This window comes from Triticum aestivum, chromosome 1B (genome assembly GCF_018294505.1).
Source record: "Triticum aestivum cultivar Chinese Spring chromosome 1B, IWGSC CS RefSeq v2.1, whole genome shotgun sequence".
In the NCBI taxonomy this organism is placed as follows: domain Eukaryota; kingdom Viridiplantae; phylum Streptophyta; class Magnoliopsida; order Poales; family Poaceae; genus Triticum; species Triticum aestivum.
In genome coordinates this window covers 379,338,939-379,354,910 of record NC_057795.1, presented here as the reverse complement: position 1 = coordinate 379,354,910, position 15,972 = coordinate 379,338,939, and the positions used below count along the sequence as shown (strand labels likewise).

Sequence of the window (15,972 nt, the reverse complement as noted above, 5' to 3'; positions counted from 1 at the left end):
AGAGGCTTATCTGGGTGGACTCGCCAAGAAGTTGTTCCTCATGCTTGAAGGTAATCCTTTGTATCAAACAAATATTTTAATTGTAACCTCCGACTGTTTGTCTTGACTCGGTGGTTGTGCTTGCAGAATTTTGTCAGAACTTTGAAGAGGAGACTGGTCGACTGGAAGTAAACCTGGACCCCATCAACTCTCCCGTGAAAGATGAAGTCGCCATGAATGTGCTCCGGCTTGAATCTCGTGTTGCTGCTGTCATCGACTATCTCGCAAGGCTGAAGGTCGCAACTTCTCGCATCGACACAACACTCTGGCCAAGAGAGACACTCCAGAACGACCTCGAGTCCCTGATGACTCGACTGAACGAGGTCCCAAGTCGAGTGCAGGAGTGGAAGAAGTCTTCGGCCAGGTGCGGTGCGGATGTTGCTCTGTCTCTGGTCCGCGTTCACTGCAAGGATGCACGAGAGGACAAGCTGGTGGCTCTTAGGGTGGCTAACACCAAGAAGCACGATTTCAGATCTTTCATGGAGACCTTCATTGCTGCTGCCACTCGGATTGCAGATGGAATTGATCTGGACGAGTTTGTTGCACCTTCCAGCCCTCCACAGGAGGGGTAAAAAACTTCTGAGCTTGATACTTTAAATTTGCCTCGGTATGCCGAGTGAGTTTTGTAACCGACAAACCTTAACAGGCCTAGCGCCTGAGCACTTTCGGTTCCGTTAGGTGTTATCCGAACTTGGATTCGACGTTGAATATGTTTGCATTTGGTTTGAGGTGTCTTTTGCAGGTTAAAGCGAAGCGCTCATTGCAATCGACTTGTTCCCCAATACACTTAGGCGAGCACTGGCCCCTTGATTTATCACCGCTTTGGTCTTTTAGCTGCAGCTAAGCCCCCGAGTGAGAGGTTTGCTCTCCACTCGGCAGGATTTTCACATACTTAGGCGAGCGCTAGGCTGCAGCTAAGCCCCCGAGTGGGAGGTTTGCTCTCCACTCGGTAGGATTTTAGATACTTAGGCGAGCACTAGGCTGCAGCTAAGCCCCCGAGTGGGAGGTTTGCTCTCCACTCGGTAGGATTTTCAAGAACTTAGGCGAGCACTGGGCTGCAGCTAAGCCCCCGAGTGGGAGGTTTGCTCTCCACTCGGTAGGATTTTGTATTGGTGGCGTAGCTCGGAAGGAGAGGGTAGCAGTCGACCTGCACCTCGTCCTCCTTGCAGAGAGCATGTTATACTTGTGGCGTAGCTCGGAAGGAGAGGGTAGCAGTCGACCTGCACCTCGTCTTCCTTGCAAAGCGCACGTTGTACTTGTGGCGTAGCTCGGAAGGAGAGGGTAGCAGTCGACCTGCACCTCGTCCTCCTTGCGAAACGCACGTTGTATTTGTACTTAGGTGAGCGCAATGCTGCAGCTAAGCCTCCGAGTGGAAGGCTGGCTTACCACTCGACAGGATTTTGTTTATCTTAGGCGAGTACTTGGACTGCAGCTAAGCCTCCGAGTGGAAGGCTGGCTTACCACTCGACAGGATTTTGTTTATCTTAGGCGAGTACTTGGGCTGCAGCTAAGCCTCCGAGTGGAAGGCTGGCTTACCACTTGGTAGGATTTTGTTTATCTTAGGCGAGTACTTGGACTGCAGCTAAGCCTCCGAGTGGAAGGCTGGCTTACCACTCGACATGATTTTGTTTATCTTAGGCGAGTACTTGGACTGCAGCTAAGCCTCCGAGTGGAAGGCTGGCTTACCACTCGGTAGGATTTTGTTTATCTTAGGCGAAACGGATTTCGCAGCTAAGCCTTCGTGTGGGAGACTGGCTCACCACTTGGTTAGGATTTTTTTTACAGACTTGGGCGAATCGGATTCGCGGCCAAGCCACCCACTGGGGGATTGTTTTGAGTGGACAAAAGAAATAATGATTACTAGGAAAATTATAAAGCTCTTGTCTTTGATAAATAAACTACAAAAGTACTTTTATTACAACTCATCCGAGTGAATACTTAGGTGTAAAAGGGGCGGAGAAGCTCCGCGTTCCAAGCTCGGGGATCGTCGATCTGATGCTCGACATTGTAAAGACGGTATGCTCCATTGTGGAGAACCTTGGTGACGATGAAGGGACCTTCCCAAGAAGGAGCAAGCTTGTGTGGTTTCTGCTGATCCACTCGGAGAACTAAATCTCCTTCCTGGAAGGCTCGACTCTTCACGTTTTTGGCGTGGAAGCGACGCAAGTCTTGTTGGTAAATGGTCGATCTGATCAGAGCCATCTCCCTTTCTTCCTCTAAAAGGTCGACTGCATCCTGCCGCGCTTGTTCTGCTTCAGCTTCGGTGTAGAGCTCGACCCGGGGAGCATTGTGGAGAAGGTCACTCGGCAAGACTGCTTCAGCTCCGTAGACCAAGAAGAATGGAGTTCTTCCAGTCGACCGGTTGGGCGTGGTCCTTAACCCCCAAAGCACCGAGGGAAGTTCGTCGACCCATGCACCAGCCGCATGCTTAAGATCACGCATCAAACGGGGTTTCAACCCTTTGAGAATCAAACCGTTGGCTCGTTCTGCCTGTCCATTCGACTGTGGATGAGCGACTGAAGCATAGTCGACTCGTGTGCCTTGAGATGTGCAGAAAGCTCTGAACTCTTCGGAGTCGAAGTTTGACCCGTTGTCAGTGATGATGCTGTGCGGGACTCCATATCTGAATATCAATTCTCTGATGAAGCTGACAGCAGTACCGGCATCGAGGTTCTTGATGGGTTTAGCTTCGATCCACTTAGTGAACTTGTCGACTGCTACCAGCACATGGGTAAAACCGCTTCTGCCTGTTCTCAAAGGACCGACCATATCCAAACCCCACACTGCAAAGGGCCAGACGAGTGGTATAGTCTTCAAAGCTGACGCGGGCTTGTGTGACATATTGGAGTAAAATTGACATCCCTCGCACTTGTCGACTATCTCCTTCGCCATTTCATTCGCTCTTGGCCAATAAAATCCGGCTCGGTATGCTTTGGCCACGATGGTCCGAGAGGACGCATGATGGCCACAGGTCCCCGAGTGGATGTCATCAAGGATTATTCGACCTTCCTCCGGTGTTATGCATTTCTGACCAACTCCAGTCGCGCTTTCTCTGTACAACTGTCCTCTTATCACGGTAAAGGCCTTAGATCGGCGGACGATCTGTCGAGCCTCTTCTTCGTCCTCCGGGAGTTCTTTCCTCAAGATATACGCGATATATGGTACTGTCCAATCTGGAGTGATCACTAGAACTTCCATGATCAGGTCGACCACTGCTGGGACTTCAACCTCAGTCGGGTCCGTAACACTCTTAGGTTGCGGAGCTTCATCGGTAAAAGGATCTTCTACGACTGACGGAGTGTGGATATGCTCCAAGAACACATCACTGGGGATGGCTTCTCTCTTGGATCCTATCTTCGCCAGATCGTCAGCTGCTTGATTTTTCAGTCGGGGTATGTGGTGGAGCTCTAACCCTTCGAACTTCTTTTCGAGCTTCCTCACTGCATTGCAGTATCCAGTCATGGCTGGGCTTCTAACGTCCCACTCCTTCATCACCTGATTGACCACCAAATCTGAGTCGCCATAAACCATAAGGCGACGGACGCCGAGTGAAATGGCCATGCGCAACCCATACAAGAGTGCTTCATATTCTGCTTCATTGTTGGAGGAATCAAAGTGGATTTGGAGCACATATCTGAGTTTATCTCCTCGGGGGGAAACCAAAACAACCCCAGCACCAGAACCATTTAACATCTTAGATCCATCAAAGAACATGGTCCAATGCTCCGAGTGAACTTGAGTCGGCTGCTGTTGCTCAATCCACTCGGCAAGGAAATCTGCTATAGCCTGGGACTTAATGGCTTTCTTTGCCTCGAATTTGACATCAAGGGGAAGGAGTTCAATCGCCCATTTAGCCACTCGACCAGTTGCATCTCTGTTTGCAGAATCTCTGACAATGGTGCGTCGCTGACGACTGTAATGTCATGATCAGAGAAATAATGAGCAACCTTCTTCATGGTCATGTAGATCCCATATACAAGCTTCTGATAATGAGGATATCTTTGCTTCGATGGGGTCAAAACTTCAGAGAGATAATACACTGGGCGCTGAACTTTGAAGGCTTTCCCTTCTTCTTCCCGCTCGACCGTAAGTACTGTACTGACGACTTGTCCTGTGGCTGCAATATAAAGCAACAGAGGCTCTTTGCTGATTGGAGCAGCAAGCACCGGCTGGGTGGAGAGCAGAGTTTTTAACTCGGCAAACGCTGCATCAGCTTCTGGAGTCCACTCGAACTTGTCTGCCTTCTTCATCAGTCGGTAAAGGGGCAATGCCTTTTCACCGAGGCGAGAGATGAATCGACTTAAAGCGGCCAAGCATCCAGTAAGCTTCTGGACGTCGTGCACACGCACAGGGCGTTTCATTCGGAGTATGGTGCCAACTTTTTCTGGGTTAGCATCGATTCCTCGTTCTGAAACGAGAAAACCGAGTAACTTTCCGCCAGGTACTCCGAATGTGCACTTCGATGGATTGAGCTTGATATCATACCTTCTGAGATTGGCAAATGTTTCGGCTAGGTCAGTCAATAGGTCGGAACCCTTTCGCGACTTGACCACGATATCATCCATGTACGCTTCCACATTCCGACTGATTTGAGTGAGTAAACACTTTTGAATCATTCTCATGAACGTGGCTCCGGCATTCTTGAGGCCGAATGGCATGGTGATATAGCAGAAGCACCCGAATGGAGTGATGAAAGCTGTTTTGATTTCGTCAGGTCCATACAGACGGATCTGATGATACCCGGAATAAGCGTCTAAAAAAGACAATCTCTCGCACCCTGCGGTCGAGTCGACAATTTGGTCGATGCGAGGGAGAGGAAAATGATCTTTCGGGCAGGCCCGATTGATATGTTTGAAATCAATGCACATGCGAAGTGAGTTGTCCTTCTTGGGAACCATGACGACATTGGCGAGCCACTCGGAGTGGTATATCTCTCGGATGAACTCTGCTGCAAGGAGTCGAGCCACCTCCTCGCCAATGGCTTTTTTCTTCTGAACGGCGGACCGTCGAAGATGTTCTTTAACGGGTTTCGCTTTTGAGTCGACTCTAAGGCGATGCTCAGCCAGCCCCCTGGGAACACCCGGCATGTCAGCTGGCTTCCATGCAAAGATGTCCCAGTTCTCACGGAGGAACTGGATGAGCGCTTCTTCCTATTTAGAGTCGAGTGTTGTGGAAATATGGGTCGGAGCTGCATTGGGGTCAGTCGGGTGGATATGAACTGGCTTCGTCTCCCCAGACGACTGAAATGCTGACTCTGTGGCGGGCTTCTTGGCCCGCAGCAAATCACTCGGATCTGCATTCTTCTTGTATTCCTCCAGCTCTACCACTGTTATCTGGTCATCCGCAATCTTTGAGCCTTTCTGGAAACACTCTTCTGCCTTCTTCCGGCTGCCAGTGATGGTGATCACGCCTTTGGGGCCAGGCATCTTTAACTTGAGGTACACATAACATGGTCGAGCCATGAAGCGGGCATAGGCTGGTCTTCCCAAAATAGCGTGGTAGGCGCTTCGGAAATCCACGACTTCAAATGTCAGCTTCTCTTTGCGGAAATGCTTCGAGTCGCCGAACACTACATCCAGAGCTATTTGGCCGAGTGACTCAGCCTTCTTTCCCGGGATGACTCCGTGAAAACTCATGTTGCTGGAACTGAGCCTGGACATCGGAATGCCCATTCCCTTGAGCGTCTCTGCATACAGTATATTCAATCCACTGCCGCCATCCATCAATACCTTCGTCAGTCGAGTGCCTTCGACGACTGGGTCGACCACCAGCGCTTGCCTCCCAGGGGTGGCAATGTGAGTAGGGTGATCAGACTGGTCGAAAGTAATGGGAGTTTGCGACCATCTCAGATAGTTTGGTGTCGCCGGGGCGACCATATTGACCTCACGGTTGATCACTTTCAGTCGACTTTTGCTCTCTACATCAGCAAAAATCATCAGAGTGGAGTTGACATGAGGGTACTCTCCATCACTGTCCTCCTTGTCCTCAGCCTTGTCCGACTCCTTCTCTTTGTCCTTCGGCTGTTTCCTTGAAACTGCTGGATTAAGAGCCGGCACTGGCGAGTGGTATGCTTTGGGTAGATGAAGTTACCCTCTTCGTCTTTCTTCGTGTGGATATGACACGGTAGATCCATCACGTCATTACCTTCCTTATCTTTTACCTTCTTGGGGTTCCAAGATCCTTTGGGCTTCCCTTTGAATTTGCCCTGAGTCACGGCCAGAGCCTCTCCAGGAGCAGCTGGCTCGGCCTTCCGCTTTTGCTTCCGACTGGAGTTTCCTTTATCCGACTGACTCGGCTTGTACTTGCCACTCCGGAGTCGGTCCTCTTCTTCGCCATTGGCGTACTTGGTGGCTATTTCCATCATCCGACTCAGGGTCATATCTCCAGTTCGACCAAACTTCAGGCTCAACTCTCTGTTCTTGACACCATCCTTGAAGGCGCAGACCGCTTGATGGTCTGACACATTCTCTACAGTATGATGCAAAGTGATCCATCTCTGGATGTAATCTCTCAGTGTTTCACTCGACTTTTGTACGCAAACTTGCAGCTCTGTCAATCCGGCCGGTCGCTTGCAAGTTCCCTCGAACGTCCTGACGAACACTCGGGAAAGATCTTCCCAGGTGTAAATGCTGCTAGGAGCTAACTGATTCAACCACGCCCTGGCCGAACCCTCTAGCATAAGTGGCAAATGCTTCATGGCCACCTCATCATTACCGCCACCAATCTGAACAGCCACTCGGTAGTCTTCAAGCCAAGTTTCAGGCTTAGACTCTCCGGTGAACTTACTCACTCCAGTCGCCAACCTGAAGTTGGGGGGTATCACTGCGGCTCTGATGGCTCTGCTAAAGCATTCTGGACCTGAAACATGGACTCGGCTGCTTGTGGGCACATCTCTGTCATGGCCACCTCTATGAGCTCTGTTCCGGTCGACCAAACCTTGCACGATGATGGATCTCGCGTCAAAGCCTGGCTCTCTGGGGTCGACTGGAGCTCTCCGCCCAACACTGAGCTGGCGTCTGTCATCTTGCTGCCGATGGGCGTTAGACCCACTTCTCGGGGGAGGAGTGGGCACTCGACGCCTGTCATCACGATCAAATCGATCATCATAGTGGTCCCGCCGGCCTTCACGTCCCACGCGCCTCGGAGGCGACCTTGGACTGTGAGCCGACTGAATAGTATTCGCAGCGACGGATCGACTGTGAATCCTGTTGCGCGACTGTGACACAGCTGAATTCTGATCTCCTGCCACCTGGAGCAAATCCCTGATCTGCATCAAGCCTCTTCCAGCCTCCGACTGAGAGGGCTGAATTGACTCCGCTATACGGGCTGCAGCTGCCAAATTTTGAATCGGGGTTCGATATACCTGAGTCGGTTGCGGAAAGAGCTGACGTCGGCGGGAGTCGGGTACTCGCTGACGCGCACGCTCATCGAGTGCTCGCTGGAGGTTCTCCAGTCAAGTGCGTTCAGCCAAGTTGGCCAAACGCGCCTCTTCCAGGGCACGAGCCTCAGGAGTTTCTCCTGCAATGGGAGTATGCAGGGCATCCATGTTCCGGCGGCGAAGTTCTTCCCTCTGCTGAGAAGTGAGTGGCTCGGGCTGATACTCTTCGTGGGCCTGAGCGGGGTCGCCCCCGTCGTCCATCCCGTCGTTGCGGGGGAAACCGGGAGGACTACGAGGCCCGTTGACCATCAGGACCTCCGCCGCTGGATCACTGCTATCGCACTCGGATGCAGTCTCTACGGAGCCAGTCGACAGGTCGAACAGGCCGTAGAGAGATTCGTCGGGCTCAATTGCCGCGACTTGGGTGGTGGCCGATTGGCGAGCCACTGCGTGTCTCACCCATCGCTGGAGCCTCGACCGACCGGAGCGCTTGCGCTGGCGGGAGACAGGGAGGGAGGACGGCACAGGAGTCGACCGGTATGGGGTCGACGGCTGCCGCAGCAGGACGCCGCGGACACACGCCCGAAAGTGCGTCGCCCCGCGGACGGGGAGCGCGTCGATGTCGAGTGGTGCCTCCTGGAGCCAAGCGGAGTCGTCGGCGATGAAAGCGAGCGCACCGAGACGGATCTCGCGGCCCTCGACCAGAGCTCCGCCGGAAACCATGATGAAGGCAATCGGACAAATTGCAACTTCTCCAAAAAGTCGCTAAGACACCTGCCCCACGGTGGGCGCCAACTGTCGTGGTTCTAAGTCTGACAGTAGAATGGGGGGTAGGTATGGAGAGGCAAGATCCTAGCTATGGAGTAGTTGTACACACGAGTGTTTAACGAGTTCAGGCCCTTCTCTGAGGAAGTAAAAGCCCTACGTCTCGGAGCCCGGAGGCGGTCAACTGGTTTATGTGTATATGAGTTACAGGGGTGCGAACCCTTCTACCAGTGGAGGGGGGTGGCTTATATAGAGGACGCCAGGACCCCAGCCAACCCACGTAGCAGAGGGTTAAAGTACATTAAGGCCGGACGTTACTGGTAACGCCCTACATAAAGTGTCATCATGACCATTAAGACTACTTAATTACAGACCGTTTGGATACGTAGTAGATCCTGAACTCCTGATGGTCGAGTGAGTCTTCATGGTCGAGTGTCTTTAGGTTCGTCGAGTGTCTTTTAGCCGGTCGAGTGGAGTCTCTCTTGGTCGACTCGAAGGTAGCTTCGTCTAAGGATGTCCTTGGGTATGGTATCCTAGATAGGTCCATGACCCTACCCTAGGTACATAACATCATCACTGTGGCCTGCAACACCACCCACGGTGCCTCCTGTGCGACCAGGAACCAGAGACGATTGGACACCTGATGCTTGCGTGCCCATTCACCAGGCAGACTTGGCACGAGGTCCTTTCTTGGCTACGCCTACCGGCACCGACACCCGATCACGACGGCTCGCTCATGGATTGGTGGCTGCGCGCTAAGGAATTCACACCGCCAGCGCTTCGCAAGGCCCTCAAATCTGTGGCGCCTATTGGTGCCGTGGATGGTTTGGAAGCATAGGAACGCGTGTGTTTTCGACCATGTGAGGCCTTCGCTGAATGAGCTTGTAGACAGGATTAAAGACGAGACCCGATGTTGGGCAAAGGCCGGAGCACAAGGGCTCGGGTTGTTTTGCCACCATCCTGGGATGTCCACTAGGCCCTCTTGGCTGTGTAAAACTACCTCCCAGGAGGATGTAAATTCCCCTTTCTTTCCAATGCAATGAAACGCAAAAGCCATTTGCGTTTTCTCGAAAAAAAAAAGTTGCAACTCAAGCGGTAATTCACATCCAAGCCAAAGCTCTGCACCTAACGAACAGTAAATCCAAAAAAAGTACAAAATTCTAAACTCTTCTGGAATAAAAAAATGCCCGCCTGCACAAGGAGCGTGCAGATTTTCGTGGTATTTGGAAATTTAAGGACCTCTACGCAAAAATACAAAATTGGGTCCAAACAGTGTTCCTTTTTAAAGTTTGAATTTACTGTCCATGCCCAGGTGATCTGGGCACCGAATCACCGCGCTCCAACTCAATGCACTATCAGCATATACTACACGGATACATCTTAGTTTTCATCCAAGTGAGCAACGAACAATATTTTGTTCGACAACAACAGTCCACATCCTTCTGGGTATTAAATTCGGATACATGTAGCCTGCAAGGTGAACGAGGCCTCAGTTTTCTTTAAGACGAATAAACATGTACAGTCACAGGAAATTTCGAGGATATGCAAGATGGATACATACTTGGAGATCCAACCCAATGTGTTTAGCAATCTCTATCTTCCTCATAATATATTCATTCCACGTCTTCTCTTTGTGAAGCTGAAATTTAAAATGAAGTTTAGTTGCAATCTTCAAGAATAAAAAAGGAACTCGCAGACTGTACCAGAACAAGCATGCATAACCTTACTCCAAACCGCCATTGTAATCAACCTACGTCCTTCATCCTCTGGAGTCTACAGCAATCAAAGGTTTGTGTCATCTATATGAGATTTTAAGAAGGTACACAAATTAAAAGAACACAATGATGTGCTATCTTCATCCCATATTGCTCGTATCGCAGCAGAGAGACGGTTTAAACTCACCCGAATACAGCAAAAAAATTAAAAGAACACAATGACGCACTATCTTCTATATCTAAATAGTTAGTCCCTACTATTGGATTTCTCTGCAATTTTATGCAGCCACGCCACCACCAAATAGTAAATAGTGTCTCCAAACAAGTGTCGGGATTGGCAACTTCACGCTGGGCAATCTGGAAGACTAGAAACAGGGATTGCTTTGAGCACAAACTAATAAATTTGTCGGCTGAATTTATTTATTTTTCCTGTTAGCCTTCACAAAAATATGGGCAGGGCTCCAAACAGGCAATGACTAAGTTTCCTAGAGGATAAACTGTTGAAACATCAGGAGGCGCTCCACCAACAGTGTACCTAGAGAAGCAGATGGGACACCTGCATCCAAAACTTGCCCTGATGATTGTTTGGATAATTATTCACAGCAACTTGCCAATGTAATGGGCTATGTAACTTCTGATGTGTTTTGACTCTGCTTTGCAGTTTAGAACTGTTAGCTGCTAATACTCTCTGCTGGGTTGTGGCTCGTGTGTGTTATACCCTGGTCAGTAACTAGTTTTCGCTTTAATCCTTTTAATTTTCTTTCTTTTGAACTGCTAGTGATAGCGGTAGCTGTTCAACCTGTCTAGAACTAATGGAATCGAGAGGTGGGCCCTCATTAAAAAAAGCACACTCAACGATGTGATTCACTGTAAATTGCATATAATTTTTATATATCATACATACCTCATCAGAGATATCTTCCACGCAAGTATCAAACTGGAAAAAAATGAAAGGATTAGCAAGGATAATGCACGTCAATAATCAGAACTCCATAGGATTAGGGCATAAATTGCAGAACCGCGGTCTACAGGAACTTACAGTTGATTGCAAACGAGTATAGATACTACTATTATCCAGTACAAATTGTATACACTTCTCCTGTCGAGGGAACATGTTCTCTTGCTGGATTTGTTCCAGAGCCTGTCTGAATGTAATCTGAGCAATGTCCAAGAACGGAACATAAATCACCAAGTGAACACAAACAGATACTATGGTTTTGTTTGTAAAGACCAAGGTTTCATTGGATGAGTACACCACAAATGACAGCTCCATACTATACATGCCAAGGTACGATGCTAACCTTTCGCTTAGTGAGACGTTTCCAAATCTCAAAAAGAAGAGGATCAATTTCTTCACGGTCAAAATGATCAAATCTCGTGTTAAAAATATGATCCTGAATAAAAAGAATGTTGATGTCAAATAAAACAAGAACTGTTGCTGATCTCAGGAATTACTGAAAGAGATATATTGTACCGTGTATGCAGTCAATGTTAGATTGATCTCTCCTCCAATGGGCCCAACGGCTCATTGGGCCCTTGACCCACGCCCTGATCGGGGGCGTCCAGCCCAAGCAAGGTTGGTGGGCCCCTGTCGCGCAGTGCTATAAAGAGGAGGTGGGGACTAGGGCACAGGGTACGAGGTTCGTCGCCGCCACTGTTCCCCACTCCTAACCCTAATCCGATCTGGAGGGAGGCGCTGAAGCGACGGGAAGCTCCACCACAGCCACTGCCACCTCACCTCTCTCTGTCATCTCCGGCACCATCACCATGGCCGGCACCAGGAGCTCCTCGAGCCACAAGAAGAAGGTAAGAACTACCGGAATATCTAGCCTAACCGATCCCGACGGATCTAACAGTCAAAGCTAAATCAAAGCTCATGTGGGGAAAGTCTAGCGCGATCTCCACTGCTTGCCGAAATCCTCTAGCTTCCACCTCCATCCACTAAAGAGCAAAAGGGTTATCATGGTATTATACTTCATTTGTACCTTTTACTCCACATGGTTTTCTTTACGGCATGTTTACCTCAGGAGATCCTCGTTCAAATTCCATGTAACGTTTAATCCACTGTCTCAAAAGATAAAGGTTATTGGTATCCTAGAAAGATGAAGAAATTAGAGTAGATTAAACCTTCATAGTACATCTGATGATGCATACCTTGATTTTCTTTGATATTTCTTCAAAGTACTTGAGATACTCTTCATCTGTTTCATAGGTAGTAAACCATGAGCAGTACTTCTCCCAGTCAAGGTACCTCGTGCCCTGCACTCCCAAGGGAGAGAAGAAATAGATGACATACATTACTTAACGAAAGGTTTCGATGCTATTAAACAAATTTACTGTGCTAATTAAACTTGTGTACAATGTTCATCATCACTGAAGTGTTAAAACAAGGGACAGTTCTGAAGAAAAACAAAAGCTTCAAAAACATAGCTTCGACATCAGGGGAAGTAGTGAGTGTGTAACCATGTCTGGATATTTCATACTTCCCACAGTCTCCAGGATGCAATTTCAATATTTGGCACTTTCAGAACTACAAAACTTTAATATAGAGAAATCACTGTGTGAAAAATACCACCATGGCACTTTTACATGATCAATCCAAATACATACAAAGGTGCTACGAATTATTAATATTGCTTCAAAACTGAACACCGCGACAAGGATTTGCAACTAGAAGGAACACGGCATCTTATTTGGTCCAAGCAGAAGTATCAGATTAGTTGAAATGCGCAATTGATTCACGCGTGCTATATAAACTAAATGCTGAAGCTGAAGCTGAACTAGGCATCGTTATGAGTATGAGCGGATGCCACTTACATCTCCATTTTTAAGGACAAGGCGGTGGTAGTCACTCAAGTAGGAGTGGACCGAGTGGTCAGGGTCGAAGTACCAATCAATGCTGTCATCATGGTCGTAGTCACTGAAGTAATACGTTTCCTCGAGAGCTTCCGGGGAGTATTCCTTTCTCAGAGTCATGTCATCCAGCTCATCCATGGGCACTCCCTGTGCCATCTGCATGTGCAACAGAAACACAAGCCGTGAGAGATAAAGTTCATCAGAAACTTGCAGGAGCATTGCAGATAAATTAGCAGAAAACAGACGGGATGCGCACACAAGACGGGATGTGCACACAAGATAATAGGGGGAATGCCAGGAAATAATAACCTTGGATGCTCTGATGCGGTAGAGCGCAAGGCGCTAGTCGACCTTGCGTTGCTGTTCACTGTCCATCCTGGGCCCGACGATGGTTGTGGGACGAGGCCTGCTGGACAAAACAGCGAGGTGCTTGCGGAAATCCTCCTCGCTGACTCTGTAATCCTCCTGGTCCGCGAGCTCGTGTGATGAATCCGATGGCGGCCAGACCATAGCACGCGCAGAGGACGATCTGAGAGACGGGCCTTCATCACTGCCACCAGCGCCGGAGCCGAACTCTGGATCAAATTGAACGGGGTCCTCCCGTGCGGCATCTCTGCCGGCAATCGAGATCATCACCGAACCCAAACCCTAATGTGTGATCGTCGGAAGGGGATTTCGCTTCTTCCCTTCTCGCCGGTCTCCTCTGTTGGAGGAATCCCTCCTCATTGTGCCGGACAGTCCTAGTCTTTTTCTTTTTCTTTGAGGTAGACAGTCCTGGTCTAGTCTAGGATGAAACAAGAGGATGGTCACCCTAGGGCCCCAGCGTCGCTCCGCTCGGGGCGACTCAGGTGGCGAGAAAACCCTAGCCGCCGGCCCCCCTTCCCCTCCTCCTCCCCCCTCGCCGCCGCCCGAGGAGGCCTCCGGCGAAGCCCGCGTGGTCGCCCAGGACGGTGGCGGCGAGGATCTGGTTGCTTCGCTCCTCGCGGAGGGCTTTGGGCGCCGAGGCAGCGGCCTCGGGTGGTGCGACGGTGCCGTTTCTGCGGCGAGCGGCGTCGCGGGTGTTGCCCCCCGTCTTCTTGGTCGCGAGGGCAGCGAGTGACGGCGGGCGCTGGCGCCGGTCGCAGCGGGGGCGCCCCCCCTGTTTCGGGCCTGGATCTGAAGGCAGCCTCCACTCCCCCTCAGCGCGCTCCTCCTCGCCGGATCTAGTCGCCGGCGGCCTCTGAACGCCGGATCCGTGGCTGGTGGGGTTGCTTGGAGCTGCGGAACTGGATCGGGAGAAATCCTTGGCTGGCTCTCCGGCCACGGCATCGGCGACACAACAGGTGTCGTTTTCCTCCTCGGAGGCTTTGTCGAGGTTCGTTTCCTCTCCCTCCTGCTCCATGACCCGGGTGAAAACCCTTGTCTTTTCAAGACTGGACGGCAACGGCGCAACGTGTGTCACCACCTTCTTGAAGGTGTCGTCTTGGGCATGGCAGGAGTGTGCAGAGTGCTGTGAGGTGGGTGTCAGGTTGGCTGTGTCAGCAGCGAGGGAGATGAAGCTTGGTGCTCTGTTTATGTAGCAGTGATGCTCTGCTTTGGCTTGCTCGCCGGATCCTTTCTTGCTTGCTCGCCGGTTGGCGCCATTCTTTGGCAGGGAGGGGATAGGGCTCCTCTCTTCTGCTAGCAACAACTTGATGCGGTGGCTTGGGCATGGAGTCGATCCATTCAGGCTTGATCTGCTTCCTGTAAGGTTGCTTCATCTTACTCGTTGTTCGTTTGTTCAGTGTCAGTGCATTTGTGCAGTTTTTCCCCTTGGTGGTTGGAGCGGTGACCTGCGGTGTGGCAATTCATCTGGTTCCTCGTGCAGCACTGTGTCGGGTTGAGAATCTCCCATGGTGCCCGGCATCGTGTCCTATCTTGGCTCTAGGGTGAGCTTCTCCATATTCCAGCGGTCCGGCGCCTTTTGAGCCAAGGCGAGGGGCAGGGGTCCCCTCTGGATTTGGAGAGGAGTGGATCGAACAAGCTGTCACCTTTCGGTGTAGATGAGGACGTGACCATCGCTGGACTTTGTCTCAGTATGAAGAACCCCTCCGGTTTGCTCAGCTTGATCTACTTCACTTGGTGGACGCCATCGACTTCTAGCTAGTGCTTAATTTGCTTATCCCTATAGGGCTTAGTCTTTGGTGCTTGTAAGCTGCTTCGGCAACACTATGTATCTGCTGCTCTTTTCGTTTCTTGTTTGCGGCTTTTCGCAGATGTTTAGTGGTTGTAATGATGGCCTTGTGTAATCCCTGGCCGGTTGATGGCTTTGTTAATTCAAAGTCGGGCTTTCCCTTGCGCCTTCGTTCTAAAAAAAGGATGAAACAAGAGATTCTCCCATCCACATTTAATTTCTTTGAGGTTCAATCTCTCTCCTCCATTCCCTCTTACACTGCACATTTAATTTTTCATTATCTATGCCTTTTTCATAAGATTTTAGAGCTTGAATCTAATTTATCCATTGAATCAAAAGTTTAATTTATGATCCGTTGGCATTTGTGTTCTCTATGGTTAATACTTTGAAATAAGACCGCTCTTAAATACATTTTGACAAGAAAATACCCTGATACACATAGTTGTAGATGAACATGAGAAAATGGTTTCCCGGAAAAGAATAGCAATTCACGAAGAAGTCAAAAATCTTGGAAACTTTTTTCGAACAAGCTTAACCTACTGCTGTACTCGTATAAAATTTTTGAAAAAGAAAAACTCCTGTAAAAAAATTGAGCAAAAGAACAATTTACACATGGCAATAACTCTAATGTAGTGTTGATTTTGTTTTTCACCAACAATACCTCGAAAGTTATTTCTTTGCAACAAAAATGACGAGTGTAACACTTGACCAAGTTTGTTATAATTATTTTTTTATGATTTTTCAACCATTTTTAAATTATTTTTTTGGTAAAAAAACTGGTGCACCTACCCATGTTTTTTAATTCAAAATTGAAACCTTGTCAAAATATATTCAAGATTGGTTTCGTTTGGAAGGCTTCAATATCAGAAACACAAGTGTGCAAACAAATCCTAAACCAAATTTCAAGTTCAAAAAATAAAGCCAAAACATTAGATTGATACAATATTTAAATCATATGAAAAAGTATGGGTGAGTTGCATTGTTTGGTACGAATCCCAGCGCAACTACCAACGGTTGGACCGTGCACGGGACCTCCCATGCACGGTAGTTAATCCAGTCTCTAGTCT

General features: G+C 49.4%; 1 pseudogene; it reads right to left on the bottom strand.

Annotated features, from left to right (window-relative positions):
- Positions 1 to 9,358: 9,358 nt before the first annotated feature.
- LOC123125707 (uncharacterized) lies at positions 9,359 to 15,101 on the bottom strand (annotated as a pseudogene).
- Between the last annotated feature and the right edge of the window lie 871 nt (positions 15,102 to 15,972).